Raw genomic sequence first — 13,021 nt, 5'->3', positions numbered from 1 at the left:
AAATCTCCCACCGCCTGATCGGGGTTCGCCTCGGGCTATGGGAACGTATTTAATGCTCTGGTCTGGTAGTTGGTGATCTCACCTTAAGTCGTAAGATTACTTGTGAGAATGTCAGCACCTAACCACCCTGATTTCCATCACCAAATCCTAACTTCAGTCACTTCCCATGTGCATTAAATGCTTCTTGTGACTAGTGGGTTTGCTGCGAAGTCAGAGGCATTACTTCATTAAATGGAGCGTGGGGCCCGGAGGCCACGTGGTGATTCAACCACAGCTTTTTTAAGCCGTGTCTTTACGGCTTTCGGCCTCGGCCTTCAATACTGCGATCGCGAGGCCGAGAGGATTCTGCCTTTGCAACTTTTCTTTTGTTCTTAGGAAGGTGAAATGCTTGACAAAACGGTAAGCGCCATGGCCGAAAGGAAGTCCCTTCAATCAGTTCATGGCCGTGATTTATTAGGCACAAACAGCACCCGTGACAATGTTTCGAGGTCAAAATCTTGAACCGAAGAAGTCGAGTGTAGTCCAACTGTTTGCATGCTGGAGAGCATGGCCAATTTTTAACAGGGGTGCCTAGCTCACAAAAAGCATCAACAAATGGCGAGGCCGTTGAAGGCACATCCCAACTTCATTCCAAACAATCGATAGGCATGGGGTTGCAGTTCGACAACTGTTTGTTTGATTTGTCTACATATAGTGCTTGTGGCACGCCAATTGCATATGGCTTAATTATTATGTACCGTTTCTAACCAAGCTTTGTCATTATTTGTGAAGTTTCTTTGAAGCAGCCGAGCGACTCCAAGGAGGACATTGCCACCATTGAGAGACTGAGGCGATCAGTAACGTTAGACAATCAGCACTTCAAGACATTGTTGAGCTTTGGCAACTAGTTTAAGGAAAGGCTGATATGCGAGGCCAAAAAGCTAAGGAGGGAGAAGGAAGAAAGTAAATTGTTTGCTTGTCATTCGTCATTTTCTCCCTATCTATCTCTTCGATATTCTAGTTCGTAGAAATCTATGCTGGTTTTGTACTGACTTACGTTTTGTGGCAGTGTAAGGAGACCAAGAAAAGGCTGCGCCTTGGCAGCCAAAGCCTCCAAAGTAGCGAATGGGCTGAATCCTCGACCCGTAAGAAGAGGGGGCCGGATACGGTCAATGACATGACCCTCGCTGATTGGCTAAGGCTGAAGAAGGCCGAGAAAGAGGCCATCGCCCGCGATGAGTATCTCCATATCACCAACAACTTGGTTCTGCCGGTCGACGCATTTTTGGGTGTTATAGGCAGTGGTTTAGTTAGGGTCGTAAGTGCATTATCGTATGTAGACACAGTTGTAGTAAAGGTTTGGGCAAATAGCCTTTCATTAAGAAGTATTGAGGGCAACAAATACATTTGGGATGGTGTCATTTGGCAGCGTCTTATAAGAAGTTATATGCAAGAGAGCAAGGCCAAAGGCCGAGAGTTTACTTGTAGTAGTACTTCAATTGATCGACGTTCCATGGATGGCCGATGGATTTTCCATCGGAATCGCACAATCAGTAAGTCCTTGGTCGATAGATGTCGATGACCTCGTACCTATGAAATGACTGAGGATGCCTATGGTAGCGGTCTTTGTAGCAAAAGAGACTTTGTGCATAACCCAATCGCTGATTTTAAACGATCGGTGTTTAACGGGAAAAATCGTAGTATCAGGAGGTGCACTGTTTGTATGTGGCATTCTGAAGGTGAGCTTGTTAGGATACATTTTCCTATTGCTGGAAGGTTTGCCTTCGGTAGCTGGGCTCGTTGATTTTGATGGGTATGACTATCTCCGTTCCAAAGGCTAAGAGAATAAGGTTTCACTTGTCGACCTTCAGTACAAAGTGTGAATGGCCCATAGTGTTTCCGGTAATGTTTCTGGCCAATCACCTTTGGATACCCCGAGCTTCTTCTTCATCATCTTCTTAATGAGTTTGTTGACGGCTTCCACTTGTGTGCTAGAGAGTTGAATAAGATGTTGATGTTGAATCGGGAGCATAGGTGCCGAAAGCGAGAAGAGTTGATGACAAGACCCAATTCAAATTCCACTTTGGAATCCGGTTCGAACTCTTTACGTGTCTGACACTTGGCAGATGCCGTGCACAAATGACCTTTTTTGCCCTATATCACAAAACAAAAACACACTTAAGGGTTTAACTTCTGAGAAAACCGGCAGAGTATCCCTTGAAAAATGGACATTTCCCAAAAAGGTTTCCACCTGTAAAAATTATGCAGTTAAGAAAATCCCAATCATTCAGCACAATCAACCTTACAAAACCGAACATAATGAACAATCATAAACTTGCAACTGCACCTAGGTTAGCTTAGGTTGCCTACGTACTGAGGGATCAAGCCACACGTAGTTTTTTATACAAGAAAATAAAGTTCAACACATCTGTAAGCACATGAATTAAATATTCCTTCACACTTTCCTAGAACCAAAGCTTCAAACTTTAATCAATCCGCTAAAACTTAAGCAAAAGATATTGATTTTAGAACAATCTTCTACCCATCACATATGTGCATACACAAATACATATATATAATAGCTCATTACATATAAGTAGGAAAACGAGAAAGTTATCAAATAACATTGGCCACATGAAACCTTAATATCAAAATCCATGGTTTGATTAAAATATGCTTCAATCTTTCGCATGTAAAAACAAGCTCATCACACAATAAAATAGTTGTGAATTATATAAAATCCTTAAAACATAGAAACTCTCAATCATTGTCTCATAAATTTGAAAACATGTATTAAAACTTTCACCAATAACCAAGATAAAATCATCAGTTTTTGTTTAAAACATCTCAAAACTCAAATACTCTCCACCTAGGCATACCCCCCCATCATAATCCATCAATTCCAATAATATTCCGTTAATTCCAATACCATATATGTTACATCCTCGCAGAACTCGGGGGACACATAGTCAGCTTGAGAACACATATCCTCGCAGAACTGGGGGGACATGTGGTCAGCTTGAGAACGCATATCTTGGCAGAATCAGGAGATTAGCTTGAAACACATATCTACCATATCCCCTCGCATGACTTAGGAAGATATAGTCAACCTGAGAATGCAAATCATTGCACCACACGGTTCAGGCGTCCCGAAGACTCGTGGGGCATTGTCATAAATGACTAAACAGTTCCGAAGGCAACTGAGGAGTACTTCTGTGGTGGGTTTGAAAACCATTTTCTGAAACTTATTATAAAATTTCCTCTTTTTCCACAAATCCTCTTCCACAAATCCATTTTTCCAAATCCTTTCTCAACTTTCCAAAAATCAATTCTTAAATAGATAACCACAATCCCTTTTTAAAACAAGATCAATCCCAACATTCCTTCACTTGAATCTGACCATGATTAATCTTTCAAAATTGTTTTCAAACTACATGCAAATATGTATAACATACTATTGAGAAAACTAGTATCCATAATTCACTGATTTCAAGCCACCGAGCATATTTTTAAATATATACATATAATTAGGCATTTAATTAATTTCTTACTCATGCCAAAACTCGGTTATCCAAGCCATTCCCAACTCCACACAATTAAACATAATATAACATGCTTGGAAAGTAAAAGCGATTGCATAATAATTCATAAACATTTAATAAAATTCTCAAAGTATAATGCCAATTTAAAACAAACCTCCAATTACAATTACAATTGTTAAAAGGCCTCAACCGAGCCAACAAAGCCCACTATCTAAGTTGATGGGCTCGTAGGGCCCACGACCTCAATTTGTTATATGACGATTCATATTGGTCCATAACCAAAAGTTCAACCCATTCTAGAAGTCCCATCATGATCCAATGGTCGGTTGACCGCGGAATTTGACTAATTGGGCCCGTGGGGCCCACAACCTTCGATTTTTGATCCGAAAGGTCCTACAAGTCCAACAAGCTCTACGTAACATGTCTCGAGAGTTTGGTCTCCATCGAGCGGTCGGATCGCTCTCGACGACATGATCGGACAGTAACCGATTTACTTAACCCCAGGATCATTGATTCAAAGTATCTAGGATTCTAATTCTCGATCAACCAGTCCCTACACAATCTTGAAAGTATGAGGAACAACTATTTGAAATTGGGACCGATCGAACGGTCCGAACCGATCGAACTCAGATATCGCATAATAGGTGCAATATCTATTTAACTGTCAAACGGTAACCAAATTTGAGTCCGAACATACCTCGTGCTCGGGACTAGAACCAAATGGGACACCTAACCTTGGCCCATGGGGTGCCACACGCACCGGCCACACATGTGTGTCTTGAGAAAATTTTGGCAATCGGAAAATTCTCAAGACACCCGACTATACCTATACCTACGTGATTAGGACAACTAAGGGAGCAACTTTTGTTCTTGGGCCACGCCAAAAAGTGGTTGGAGCTTGCTGGAAAATCAAGCCCAAAATGGGTCAAAATTAGATCCTAAATCGAGCTTCAGAACTTCAAAATCGACCCTAATCAACCCAACCATAAGCTAGATCACATTAAATAGGTGAAGAAACATACCTGGATCGAGCAGGTGCAAGCACGCTTTGGAGGGATTTTTCTTGCTAGATATGCATGGCCTGCTCAACACCGTCTTCCATCTGCGCTGAATGCGCATACTAGTCTTGTAGTTGCCTTTTGGTATCATTGAGTTTGGTAGAGATGATGTTGTTGTGCTCTTGCATTTTTGCCATATCCCATCACATAGTTTCTATTTGAGCCATGAGGTTAGATTGAATAGGTATATGCCAAGCAATGAGATCTAACTGCGGTCTGTGAGGTTGAGAAGCAGGGCTTGCTCCACTTTTTTTGCCAAGGATTGGACTCTCAGGCTAGAAGAATCGTGGAAGTGGAAGAGGATCCATCTTTGTTGGTTAAAAGTATAGGTTAATCAGTGACGATTCCTACAAACAACGTTAATCTGTTTGTGCAGAAAACTAGATGACCAATAGTGGGCCCAAACTTAAAAGATGATATGTGATCTACCCTCGGTAGGTCCCTCCCTTTGGCAAGCCGAGAGCTACAAGAAGAAGAAGGATGGGAACAGGATGAGACCTTGGTTACTAGTGTGGTACCAACCGAAGGAGAAACCTACTGAGGATGAGATCTAAAGTTAGCTGAAGAAGAGAGGAGATAGCAAATGACAAAGCGGGGTATAAATGTCAAATTGTTGTTACTTTTTGCCCTAAGGCAAGGGGCTCTATTTATAGAAGTCTATGGGTGTTCACTTGGTGTAAAATTTTGATGTGGAGCCCGTGGTAGTGGGCTAAAGGGCTGTCACTTGTCCTATTGAGTATGTTCATTACAAAGCCTTACAAAGTACTTTTTGCATGGGGTATTGAAGACACCCACCAATTGGCGAATATGGGCCTTTAGTGACTGGGTTGGCTAGCATGGGCTTTCGTGGTCCTCGTTCGGTGTCAAGTTCCTTGCACATGTCATGGCTTGTAGGTCTGGGCTAATATAGTACAAACAGGGATGACAAAAACTCTAGCCAAATCTAGAAGGGAAACATTCTCCACAACGTAATTTTTTCCTTTGGGGTGTGGGAGGGGTTGGGAAGAGGGGTGTGAAAGGTTCCCGGGAATCCAACAATTCCTTATTTTTCAGTAGAGATCTAAGGAAACCCATATCCAAAAAGAAAATTGGTTTTGAAGAGGGTGCCTAGTTTTACAAACATGTGTTTAATTGTTATGAACAGAAAAAAAGACCAACCAATTACTATCATTTCCAATGTTCATAAAAAAAAATTTGAAAAAAAAACAGTTGCAATAGTAAGAGAAATAGTTAATTGCTTTAGTGCCTTATAAAGTGTGGTCAATTTCACACAGTCCCTTAAAAGTCAAAGTGACTCACTTTGCCATATTGACCAATGTTTTGCATCTCACTTCGCCAACTCACTGTCAAGTTTCGACAAGAAATATGTTGAAAATGATGATGTAGTTGTTTGTGCAAATATCTCACAGGAGAATATTCGTAGAGATTTAATGGAAATCTCACTCAAAAATAGGAATTATTCTCACCCAAAAATAGGTGATAGGATTAATCATGGATATTTGATAGAAATCTCTAGGGCTGTGCAGTTGGACCGAAAGTAATGCAAACCGTTGGTTACCGTCCGACTTTTACGGCCGGCAAATCGATGTTGACCAAGTCAAAGCGGTTGCGATTGACCAATCGGACCGATCAGTATCGATCACGGTTGCGATATCCCGAGATCAATTCCATCGGCTACCGCAATCGACCGAGTTTATTAAAAATGAAAAAAAAAAATTGAAACTTCCTCTACAACTTTTGCCAATTTTAGTTTTGGGCTTTAAAAAAAAAATTTGTTTTGGCCCGATATTCCTTCTTTTTTCAACTAAAAAAAGCCCCCTCTTGTAAACAAAAAGCCCCCCACCTATACCATGTTTTGGCCCGTCTTCTTCTTCTCTCTGGTTTCTCTGAGTTTTTTCTTTCTTCATCGAATTCTTCTTCTCCTTTCTCCTTCTTCTTTGACAAGCTCATATTTATATATATTTTACATCAAATTCACTTGTCTTTTCTTAGTTAGTTCCTTATATTTTTGAGCTATTTACTTTGTTTTTGTGTTTTGTAGGATCTGTCAAGCAAAGAAAAGAAAAATAGCACAAGTGGGATTTTAAGTCACAAATTCGTCCAAACTGCCTGTGCAGATGAGCTGACTTTGGAAGCAAGTTGCGAACAGCTCGAAATAAATTAGAGAACGTGCCATATATGCTTGGAAAGTTACAGATGTCTATTCTCTGGAGGATTTCGTGGATTGTTCATATCATTTTTCTAGAAGCAGTAATGGCCATTTTAACACTGAAAGGTTCACAAGAGGCTGAGCAGTTTGTAACTGCAATGAAAGCAATAAACGCAATAAACCTAACAGCCAAAACGGACAAGCCAGCGGAAACCTATTCAAATATATGACGAAATGGAATTAAAGATGGGGATTAGGTGGGAGTAATTGGCTTAAAGGCCACCCAAAGAGTTACAATTGTTTTACCATTTTCTCTCATTTGTTGTCATCAATAAATAGCTATTAGTGGAATAAGTTTGTTAGGAGCGATCTTGGGAGAAAGACACAGAGAGGCAAAGCAGGAATGTTGGAGGAGGGAGGAAATCTTGGCATTCTCTACTTTCGGTTTTACCTTCCCAAACTCATGTCTTTCTTTTGGTTTAATTTAAGAATAATGTGTAACTAAATTTTTAGTAGTTAAGGGCTGTTTTGAAGCCCCAGATATGATTGCAAATGTGTTATGACATTTCGTTTCAATTTCTTTCATGAAAGGATGAAAATTGCTTCACTACTTGTCTCGTCGATGAATTCTTTATGTGTTTTCTATGGATGCATACTTAGTAAGCATATTTAGGATTCAAATGCTATGAATATGTGTATGCCTGCCCTTGTTGAATAAGGACCTACATATGTTCTAGAGTAGTACTTGTTAGTTGTGATTAACATGTGAATCAACTCCTAGGATAAGTAAGACAACGCCAGTACTTACGATGCCTTGTGATGACTCAAACTCTTTTCGTTCTTAATGATTTCTACTTGTTAAATCTTTGAACACGTCATTCTAGATTGCATGCTAGGGATGAAGTTAAGTTTAAAACGTCATTCTCTTAACATACTACTTAAGAAAGAGTAATAGGTTGAGTTCTAACATTGAGCCAACTTGAGCATCTTCATCCGGAAATAAAAGGAATTTGATTAAAACATAACATGTTTGCATGACTATTTGGTGGTGGATAGCACTTCCCCTGACTCATTTTCTTAATTGTGAAATATAATCTGTTCTTATAATTCAAAATCCGTTTCTATCCTGTTGTTGTCCGATTTAATTTATATAGCAAATCAACTCTAAAAATCCCAAATATTTGTGTGAGTGTAGCTCTACGTGACTAGTATCTGTGCATAAAATTTCGTAGACTTTCGATAAGTGTAAGTAGGGATAATAATTATTTTTTCGGTGGCTGGTCAGTAGGGACAGCAGCCCAGTTTTCGTGACATTTCAAGTAGTTAGATAAGGCAATCTTCTGCGGGAAAGACCCTTATTTTCATATGCTACAATTGACAAATCTTAGAGTTAATAAGGAAAATCAATAGGATATTTGTGTGCTACTTTGTGGTGTGCTTTTAATCCTATCAATTTTTGGCGCCGTGTCGCCGTTATTTCTAATCACTTATTTTTCTATTGTTTTTCTTTTCTTGTCTAATTAATGTTTTTGTTTTTGTTTTTGTTTTTATTTTAGGTACTCTTTGCTGTATATGCATACTCGAAGGTCGAAGAGCATTGACCTAGCTTTCTTTGATCCTGAGCTTGAACGAACACTTCGAAAGCTTCGGAGAAAAATCAAGCAGCAGCATGCATTGGTGTCCTTACCAACATCTTCTCCACCACATTTGAGTTCAGAAGAAAAGGAAGAACAACCAGAAGACATGGCTGATAACCGTACTTTGAAGGAGTTGGCAATGTCAAATACGGATCAACAACCATTGTGCATTACATATCCAAATGCAGAAGGAGGATTTGAGCTCAAGTCTGGCATGATTCAATACTTGCCTAAGTTCCATGGCTTTTCAATGGAGGATGCCAACAAGCATCTCATGGAGTTTCACGTGGTATGCTCAGGAATGAGACCAGCAAATGTGAAGGAGGAGCAAGTCAAGTTGAGGGCATTTCCATTAACATTAGAAGCTAAGGCAAAGTAGTGGCTTTACAATTTACCTCCGGGATCAATGAACACATGGAACAAGGTAAAGCAAGCATTCTTGGAGCAATATTTTCCGGCCACAAAAGCTGCAAGCATAAGGAAAGACATATCTGCAATTCGACAACATGGAGAGCCTTTTGGAGATTACTATGAGCGGTTCACGCATTTGGTTGCATCTTGTCCTAATCATCAGATTTCAGAGCACCTTCTAATACAATACTTTTATGAGGGATTGTGTGGTACTGATCGTGTAATGCTTGATGCAGCGAGTGGAGGAGCATTCATGGACAAAACACCAACTAATGCTAGGGCATTGCTAAAGAACATTGCTGGCAACACATGACAATTTGGAGGGAAAGATGAGCTACCTTTTAAGAAAGTTAATGAGGTAAGTACTAATTCTAGTATTGAATTACAATTAGCTAACTTGACTAATCTTGTGCAACAGGTTATGGTGGCTCCAAAACAGGTGTGCGGTGTATGTTCAATGATGGGACATGCCACGGACATGTGCCCTTTGTTGATGGATCAGGGTGGTCATGAGCAAGCTAATGCGTTAGGAGGGTTTCAGGGGCAACAAAGGCAAAAGTATGATCCATACTCCAACACTTATAATGTGGGGTGGTGCGATCATCCACACTTCAAGTGGAGTATTCAAGACAACAAACAACAATTTGTTCCCAACAACTATAACCGTCCACCTAGCTTCTCTCACGCAAGACCGCATGCACCATTGCAGCCTCAACAACAACAAACTCCAAGTAAGTATCTTGAGGATTTAATTGCTTATTTAGCTAACTCTACTCAATATCTTGAGGATTTAATTGCTTATTTAACTAACTCTACTCAATCTCATCAACAGAAAATAGACAAAGCAATTGAGAACCTTGAGCGCCAAATGAGTCAGTTAGCGAGTTTGATGGGGCAACAACACCAGTTAGGAAGGTTACCTAGTCAAACTGTGGTGAATCCAAATGCGGAGCATATGAATGTTGTGATTTTAAGGAGTGGCAGAGAAGTTTTTGAGCAGCCGGGGATGCAAAAGAGGATTAGAAAAGATACAAATGAGCAAGGGGAGGAGCAACAAACCAAAAATTTTGAGCAAAATGAGGCTTCAACAAAAACTGAAGAGTTTCCTAAAGCTATAGAATTGAGCACAAACAATTCTGATAAGGTAAGTAAAGAAGTTCAAAATTCATTTAACTCATGTGTCCCTATTCCTTTCCCTCGTAGGTTTATGAAGTCTAAGAAAGAGCAAACTGATAAGGAAATCTTGGATACTTTTCGGAAAGTCCAAGTGAACTTACCTCTTTTAGATGCCATAAAACAAGTGCCCAAGTATGCAAAGTTCCTTAAAGAGCTTTGTACGAACAAGAAGAGATTCGATAATCAAGAAACTGTGGCATTAAACGAGGAAGTATCAGCTGTTTAGCAGAGGAAGCTGCCACCGAAGTTGAAGGATGACGGTAGCTTTACCATTCCTTGTGTAGTCAGAGGGAAAGAGTTTGGGAGAGCATTGTGTGATTTGGGCACATCTATCAATTTGATGCCATATTCAGTGTATGAATCATTGGACCTTGGAGAGTTAAAGGAAACAAAGGTAGTACTCCAGTTGGCAGATCATTCAAATAGATATCCTAAAGGCCTATTGGAGGATGTACTTGTGCAAGTGAATCAGCTCATTTTTCCCGCTGATTTTTTTGTTCTTGAGATGAAACATGACCCTATGCCTATTGCACTTCCTCTTATATTGGGAAGACCATTCCTTAGAACGGCACGTATGAAGATTGATGTCTACGATGGTACCTTAACCATGGAAATTGATGGAGAAAGCGTCAAGTTCAGAATCTTTGATGCCATGAGGTACCCTAGTGATTTTGCATCTTGTTTTTCTACTTATGAGTTTGATTATTTTGTGCAGGATTGTTTTAATAAAGGTGTGGGACAAGAAAATTTAGAGAAGGTGTTAGGGCATAGCATTACACTTGGAACGCTTAATTATTCCGAGCACATTGAAGAAGAATTAATCCAGACAGTGGCGACCCTTGAGTCTCTTTCACCAATTCATGGTAAGTCTTCTTTCTATTTTACTTCTCTTCCTACCTCTAATGAAAAGACTTTTCCTTCTGTAATTCAGGCACCCAAATTGGAGCTTAAACCGATTCCTGAACATTTGAAGTATGCATTTTTGGGAGAGGATGAAAAATTACCGGTCATCATATCATCACGACTCATAGCAGAAGAGGAAGAGAAACTTATCCAGGTACTGAAGGATCATAAAACTTCCATAGCTTGGAGCATTGCAGATATCAAAGGTATAAATCCAGCTACATGTATGCATAGAATTCTGTTGGAGGAAGGTGCAAAACCAACAAGGGAAGCTCAATGCCGTTTGAACCCACTCATGATGGAGGTCGTCAAGAAAGAGGTTGTCAAACTTCTTGATGTTGGCATCATATATCCTATCTTAGACAGCAAGTGGGTGAGTCCTATTCAGGTAATTCCTAAGCGATCCGGAGTCACAATTGTTAAGAATGAAGCTAATGAGCTAGTACCTACACGTGTGCAAAATAGTTGGAGAGTCTGTATAGACTATCAGAAGATAAATAGCGCCACACGCAAGGATCACTTCCCAATCCCATTCATTGATCAAATGTTGGAAAGGTTAACTGGACATTCTCATTATTGTTTTCTTGATGGTTATTCTGGATATAATCAGATTGCAGTTGCTCCGGAGGATCAAGAAAAGACGACTTTCACATGTCCATTTGGCACATTTGCATATCGAAGGATGCCGTTTGGACTTTGCAATGCTCCCGCCACATTTCAAAGGTGTATGGTAAGTATCTTTTCTGATATGATTGAGAAAATAATTGAAGTGTTCATGGATGATTTTTCTGTTTATGGTGATTCTTTTGATACATGTCTACATAATCTGTCCCTAGTTCTAAAACGTTGTCAAGAAACTAATCTAGTATTAAATTGGGAAAAATGTCATTTCATGGTTTCACATGGATTAGTTCTATGACATATCATATCTGAAAAGGGAATTGAAGTTGATAAATCTAAAGTAGAACTTGTTAGTTCATTACCCCCCCTACTACTGTCAGGGAGGTTCGTTCTTTTCTTGGGCATGTAGGTTTCTACCATAGGTTTATAAAGGACTTCTCAAGGATTTCTAGACCCTTATGCCGTTTGCTTCAAAAGGATGCAACATTTGATATGAATGAAGAGTGTGTGGTAGCATTCAACAAGCTTAAGGAGTTGTTATCCACGGCTCCTGTGATCATGCCACCAGATTGGAGTTTACCATTTGAGTTGATGTGTGATGCTTCAGACTATGCCGTTGGTTCAGTTCTAAGGCAGCGTGTCAACAAAGTGCCACATGTCATCTATTATGCATCTCGAACACTCAATGATGCACAATTGAATTATTCAACAACAGAGAAGGAGCTTTTAGCTGTTGTATTTGCTTTAGAAAAATTTAGATCTTATCTGATTGGTACTAAAGTTATTGTGTTTTCTAATCATGCAGCTTTGAAGTACCTACTCACAAAAAAAGATGCAAAACCGTGACTCATTCGATGGATACTTCTACTTCAAGAGTTTGACTTGGAGATCAAGGATAAGAAAGGGAGTGAGAATGTTGTAGCAGATCATCTTAGCAAACCTCTGCATTCACACACAGAGGAAGATCTCATCCCTTTACGTGAGAGTTTTCCAGATGAACAATTGTTTTCCTTAAAGGCCACTGACACCCTTGGTATGCAGATATTATCAATTACAAGGTCACCAAAAAGATTCTGGATGATTTTACACGTGCTCAGAAAGATAAGCTTGTCATTCTCTTATTTTCTTTTCTTCTCTCTCTTTGTCTCTGTCTCTCTTTGTCTCTCTCTCTCTCTCTGTCTCTCTCTCTCTCTATTTGTAGTGGATGAATTATGCAGTTCATCGCCGACACCGATTGCCGACGACGATACCGACCTATGCCGATACCCCCTATAACCGGCCTTGTGCAGGTCGGCAGTGGTTCTCATTTTGGATATACCGCATGGTTTCAGTCGGTATGTGGCTGCGTGACTTCGGTGCGGTTACAAAAACACCCTTAGAAATCTCATACTTAATTTGGGGAAATATTTTCTATCTTAAATCAAAGATAATTGGCTAATTAAATTATATTTAATTAGCACAATTAGTTAACCAAAAAAAATATTCCCTCTTCGACATGTCACCTTATGATTTATTGCCGAAAACATGTGTTCCCATAATAGCATG

The 13,021-nt window shown here is 39.8% G+C and overlaps 1 pseudogene; it reads left to right on the top strand.

Annotated features, from left to right (window-relative positions):
* Positions 1-1,576: 1,576 nt before the first annotated feature.
* Positions 1,577-12,322, top strand: LOC148920320 (uncharacterized; annotated as a pseudogene).
* Positions 12,323-13,021: the final 699 nt, after the last annotated feature.

The sequence above is a fragment of the Prunus mume genome, linkage group LG2 (assembly GCF_029339155.1).
Source record: "Prunus mume cultivar Tortuosa linkage group LG2, ASM2933915v1, whole genome shotgun sequence".
NCBI classification, from domain to species: Eukaryota; Viridiplantae; Streptophyta; class Magnoliopsida; order Rosales; family Rosaceae; genus Prunus; species Prunus mume.
Note: the sequence above shows the minus strand (reverse complement) of the source record. Positions and strands in the feature narration are given on the sequence as shown.